This window comes from Grammomys surdaster, unplaced genomic scaffold (assembly GCF_004785775.1).
Source record: "Grammomys surdaster isolate TR1022 unplaced genomic scaffold, NIH_TR_1.0 570, whole genome shotgun sequence".
Taxonomy (NCBI): Eukaryota; Metazoa; Chordata; class Mammalia; order Rodentia; family Muridae; genus Grammomys; species Grammomys surdaster.
Genome location: NW_021604989.1, coordinates 349,667 through 356,269, shown reverse-complemented (window position 1 = coordinate 356,269; position 6,603 = coordinate 349,667). Strand labels below are relative to the sequence as shown.

Below are 6,603 nucleotides of genomic sequence, written 5' to 3'. Positions count from 1 at the left end.
TCCAAAGCCAGTGCCGTCATTGCCACTACAGGTGAAATGAAAATTGCATTTCTGGAGGGAGGTGAGGTCACAGAGTCATAATCCTCTAGCTCAGGCTTGAGCTGACTTTCTTACAGATCTGATTATTAATGAGTCTAGTTTCCTCAATGAACTCCACTATTCTGCAGAGGCAAGAAGCCAGGTTTGTACTTGTATTTATGAGTGGCAGAGGCAGCAATTAAAAGAATCCTGCATAAGTGCTCAGACCTGCTAATAGGGACCTGATACAGAAACAGATCTGTGGAACAGTGAACACCCAAGAATAATTTCATAACTATAAGGTCATTGAAAAGTTACAAGTGTTTCTAATCACAGGCTAGTCCCTGTCATTTCCTACTGTAATATTATTCTGCCACTAAGTATAACTGTGGGTCACACCAGGGTAATGTAGCCTATCCTTCAATATGCTGAAGGAATGTAGTAATAATTCAAAGTAAAAATTCACTTTGCTTTACATGATGTATAGACTATCTTTGAAGTAATATTATTGTTGTTTAACTTATGATGGATTCGTACCATACAAAACATTAGAATGAAAATATAAGTAGAACAGAATCCTGGGAAATTATGGGTATTAATGTTTTTGTGGACTGAAAACTATTCTTATGTGACACTATAATTTGGTAACAGAGGCAGTAAATGAGTCTGTATTGAATGGCCATTGGCATACTGACTTTGGAATCCTCTTCATCTTGATTGTAGGAAGACAACAAGGAAGGGAAGGTTCAGTATTCATGTTCAGAAATGACAGCCACAAAAAGGGTCTTGAGTTATTTTACCTGGATTAATCATACCCTCATATTAAGCACAAACTCATGGCAAGTTTTATACTGTTTATTGTTGTTGTTAATGGAACAGAGGCCCTTGGGCATGATATCCCAAGGTTCTATTGCTCAGATAAATTTGTTCGAACACCTATTTCTGTATCTCACTGGACAATGTTTAAGGTTTCTCATTCTTCAAATTGTACTTTCTTCCATTCCATGCATCTCCTCTATTGAATGCATTATAAATTTTATTATAATAGAGTCATAAATATAGAACTTAGCAAGTAACAAGGTGTGTGTTGCAAACCTTTAGTCCCAGCATTTGGGAGGCAGAGGTAGTCAGATCTTTTTGACTTTGAGGCCAACATGGTCTACACAGTGAGTTTCAGGACAGCTAGAGCTACATAGTGAGACCCCATCAGGAGAAAAATACATTTTAAAAAGCAAATACATGCTGAATTCTAAAGGAAATACATTAGCAACTAAACTTTCATTGCATGGTATTATTTGTTAACAATAGCTTCATATTTCATGTTGCAGTTTATACAGGGTAATAGTATTAATAACCCATCTGTACTTCCTCCTATAGCCTTGACCTCTATAATGACAGTAATTCATATTCCTAGTAGCATATTAAATATCAAGCCCACCTTGTGTTTCTGAAATCAGCCTGGGACATGGGACATCTTTCAATCAGGGCAGACCACACTGAGAACACTGAATTTTATTAAAAGCTCAAAAGCATTAGCATCTGTTATTATCCTATAAAATATACCTTTATGTTAAAGTTAGAAGTTATTTTTAAAATGCTTAATGTATCGATTTTTATGTTCTGTGTGTGTATGTTTTCCCTAGAAGTATATATGTACACTTTGAGAAGGCAGTGCCTGCAGAGGCCAGCAGAGTGTCAGAACTCATGGAACTGAAGTTATAATCAGTTGTGAGCCACCATGTGGGTGCTAGAAACCAAACCCTGCTCCTTTGTAACAGCAGCAAGTGTTCCTTACCATTGAGCCATCTCTCTAGATCCACAATGAAAACTTTTTGCTTCAAAGAGTAAATAATAAAATATCAACAAAGTGAACAAAATGTCAAGCAAAGAAAACAAACTCCATGGAAGGCTATAGTGTCTTTGAGAGCATCACTCATGGCTTGGTAAGCACAGACTGAGGTGACACTCTGCCACACTGTCCATGTCCAAATCCTTCAAGTATCCACTCTGTCTTTAAGCACTTAATGGAGTTAAAGTGTCACTTACCCTTTGTTTTTCTAAGCTCATGTCTTGGCTGTGAAAATAATGCTGTTGTCCACATCCTACAGTTATTAATATCAGAAAAAGTGTCAAGGTGAGAGGATAGCAACTTATAAATTGTCACTGTTATGTTTTCCATCCTCATCAATGTGTCAGGGTAGTTCCATTGTCATCAATTGTCTAGAAATCCACATAGCCTCTCAGTAAGCCAATGTCTCCAGGTAACTGAAACTGAAAAAGCTTCCAAGAATGTTGGGTTTTCACATTTCCCCTACTGGAAAATGTGCATCCTAGATGACATTATAGTTCCTACATAAATGATCATCAGCTAGAGCAGCGATAGCACAATAAAGGACATGTGTGATACAGTTTTCATGAACATTTTAATGAACTCACACCTCAGTATCATTCTTCACAATGATGGATAATATGTCTTTGGATATTGTTCTCAAACTGTGATTCCTTGAGTTAACATGCAGACACCACCTGCCATTACTTCAAAACCTTAAAGCAAACTCAATTTCTTTATTGTTTCTGATTTGTTCATTTTCAATTAAGGAAAAAAAAACCTCATAATTATACATCTCATAGGAATTTCACAAGTGAAACATGACTTGGAAATAAATACAAATAAATAAAAACAACTTGGAATAAATACTTTAATATTTTCAAGGGTCTATGGGTATACAAAATTCTATGTATTCTGTGTCTATATTGATGAATTATTACTAGTTTGTTACTGAGAATATATGGGTGATATGCAGTTGAAAACTGGCAAGACAATTACTAGATTGCAAATTCTACTTTTCTTCTATGATACAAAAAAATAACTTTTAGTGTTATTCTAAGATCTCAGGTTATTGGCATGTAGGTTTGTATTTGTTTCATGTAAGAAGATATGGCCAGTTTTCTACCATATGTTTAGTGACATGCACAGTCATTGCAAGTCCATGATATTCTTTGATTTCCAGAACTATACCTAAATTTGGTGTTGTCAGTTATTTTTTCCTACATATTTTGTTCATTTTAATTTTCATTCTGTTTTTGGTTACTAATTTTAATTAGCTTCAATGGAGCAGGCTTATTTTAGAGTTTCTTCTATTTAATATTTTGGTTAAACCAATCTATTTTGTCCCATCTGTCTTTCCTAACTCCAGCTTATGTGTTCTATCTACATTTTTCCTTCTTTTTTAACATATGAGTTTCCTTATCTTCATAAATTACCTCATAGAGAGAATTTTTAACCCTCTTATGGGGACTCTTTCTGGTTCTGTTGGCTCAACACACACTCACTCACACATAACCATACATTTTGAAAATTATATAGTAAGAAACCGATTTGAGACAGAAAGTACACTATTGATTTTTCTGAAGCTGTATAAACACACTTAATAGAATGTTTTCTATTTCCTGTTGTACCATCCCCTAGGGTGTTCTATAGTGCCAGTGCATGGGAAAGGGAAGACAGTATGTATTCCACTGTTCCAAAGGTCTCAGTTCATTTCCTTACTTTATTTTACCTTCTTCAGGTTCCAGGCTTCACTGCCAATTCTGTCACTGTTCTTGATTGTCCAGCTCCTTCTCCCTGCATAGCTGCTGACAGTGTAAAGAAATATTTTCCCACTGGTGCTTCTTGATTCAGCATGGTGCTGAATAACAGCTGCTACTGTCAGATTCTGCAGTTGGTTCTCTCCTGATTTAAAAAGAATTTTGACTTGCAAGAATAAAGTATGGTGTTCTGAGAATTTTCTCCTACTTCACTGCATGGATGGGCTGAGTAACTCACTGTGTTTTTCCCACCATTTCCTCTGTAGTCTTTACAGTGGTCCATGATTATTGCACACACAGTATTAATATAGACAGTCAATATTTCTCCAGTGGCTATTATTCATCAGATTTTCTCCTTGTCTTTAAAAGTTCAGCTGATCTTTCTTGGCATGTTCTTATTTGGTTGACAACTCTGTGAGATTTCATCACATTGGTCGTCCCTAGGTTTCTAACAGCATAGACCTGAGTGTGCACACCTGCATGTATGTCTATGTGGCATGGTTTTGCATAAGCCCTAGTTTTTATCTTAATTAGTTACACATTTTCACTTCAACTATCATTTAAATATCTTTTATGCTCTTTATCAAATTTTATTATGTATGACCACAGATATATTCTCAATGGCATTATTACGTTTTTATTCCCTTCCATTTACTGTTAGATGAAACTTGATATTTTTCAGTTTTGTCATAGTCATTAAAATTTGCAGCATATACATCATGACCAGAAATTACTGGTATATTCTTATAGAATAGGATTATTCTTGTTAGTACTAGATTCCTATTTTCATTGCTTCTCACAGGCCAAATAATATTTTCCTTAATGTTGAATATTCTAAGATTATGAAAGCATGTCTCTAATCTCTATTTGTGTCCTGAGGCCTTCACCAATATTACAATGCTATATACTGTAAGTAATTAGTGCTAATGTCAGAAACATTAAAACTTTCTTCTTATATAGTCTATGTTGACATTGTATTCCTTACCTCTAGGGAATAATCTGATTAGTCAATTAGGAGTTCTTCAGATTATTAATATTTTTCATTCATTTTGATTAGAAAAAATGGATGTACTCATAATTAAATAGAATCAGGCTCAATCACAGAATGGACTTTTGGAATCTGGCAATCAAAATATTTTTCTTGTCATAAACTACAACTGGAATTCTGGGAAATTTCTCTCTTCTTCTCTACTATGTAATCTACTATATAGAATATATATTAAAGCCAACAGACTTGATTATCATGCATCTAATGGCAGCCAATGCCTTGCTGGTTCTCTCTGCAGGAGTGCCTCAAACAATGGCAGCTTTTGATTTGACACACTTATTAAATGATTTTGGATGCAGACTGATTTTGTATATTCAAAGAGTTGGCCGTAGTATATCCATTGGCACTACCTGTCTCTTGAGTGTATTCCAGGCCATCACCATCAGTCACAGGGGATCTTGTTATAAGGGTCAAAAAGTCAAAGCTGCAAAGTACATTGGCTGCTACATTTCCCTTCTCTGGATCTTGCACATGTTTATAAATTTCATTTTCTTTGTGGACATGTTTATCAAAAGGAACAGAAAAACCATGACAAGAAATCAAGATTTTGAGTACTGCTCCATTGTAGGGAGAAATGAATTCAGTGACTCACTCTATGCAGCATTGGTGGTGTGTCCTGAAGTCTTCTCTTCTGTGCTCATCACCTGGTCCAATGGCTCCATGATTGTGTTTCTGTACAGACATAAGCAGAGAGTTCAACACATCTGCAGCTTTCAAGTTTCCAGCAGGAACTCCCCTGAGTCCAGAGCTACCCAGAACATTCTGGTCCTCATGTCTACCTTTCTGGCTTTTTACACTCTTTCTTCCATTTTACAAGGCTGCATTGCTCTTCTGCATAATCACAATAGGTGGCTGGTGGACATCACTCGCCTCACTTCTCTGTGTTTTCCCACATTTGCTGCCTTTGTTCTGATGAATCATTACTCTTTTATGCCAAGACACAGTTTAGTCTGGATAAGGAATAAAACACCTTAATCTTATTTTAAGTATTCGAATGATATTTTCCACTTTGTATCCAGTTGTTCCCTCACATTCTTCCTTAAAAGTTTAAAAAACAGAATTAAATGAATAAAACCATTTTTTATATTAGTTGAAATAATTATGGGAGCTTGTTGGATGATTGAGTCAGCAGCCTACATGCCACCTGGTGGGCAAAGGAGCCAGAAAAAAAATTATCAATAAAACTAATCTTCTTCTGGGACACATCTCTTCAGCGCATCTTGGCTGCTCAGTGATTTCACAGACAGTTTGTGGGACCTACATTCTAACAGCAAGGAACACTGAAACCATGGATGGTTGTGAATTTTTTCTTCAGGGAGCCCTGGTCTCATCACAATTGCTCCAGTTCCAGAAAAAAAAAAGCAATTCCTTTCATCTGTACAAAATTAAGATGAATGATATTTTTTATTTCGTCTTGAATTTTGTTTGCTACTGTTTTACTAAGAATTTCCCACCATCAGGGATATTGGATAGTAAATTTCCATCTCTGCTGTATTGTCTTTATCTGGTTGTACAGCATGGATATAATGGCTTCATCAAAAAAAAACTTTGAAAAAATCTGTAAACCATTATAAATATCAATTTTGTGGCTTCTCAGAATGTTAGAAATTAAACTACTATTTTAATCAGGTATTATACTCCTGAACATATGCCCAGAGAACTCTATGTCCTACCACTGAGATATTTGTACATCAATGATCATTGTTGCCCTATTTACTGGAGAAATGAAGTGGAGCACACCTACATATTGATAAATGGATTGATCAAATATAAAATTTATGTTCTTATGTAAATTGGAGTATAATGAAAATATAGTAGAAGGTGAAATCACAAACTATGTGGGAAATTTGATGGAATTATTATGGATCATATTAAGTCAGGTCACCCAAACTAAGAATGAAATAATTACATATACACATGGTCATATGCATATCTATCATATAATGTCT

General features: G+C 35.3%; 1 pseudogene; it reads left to right on the top strand.

The window, feature by feature from the left end:
* Positions 1-4,705: 4,705 nt before the first annotated feature.
* LOC114633233 lies at positions 4,706-5,629 on the top strand (annotated as a pseudogene).
* The last annotated feature ends 974 nt before the right edge of the window (positions 5,630-6,603 follow it).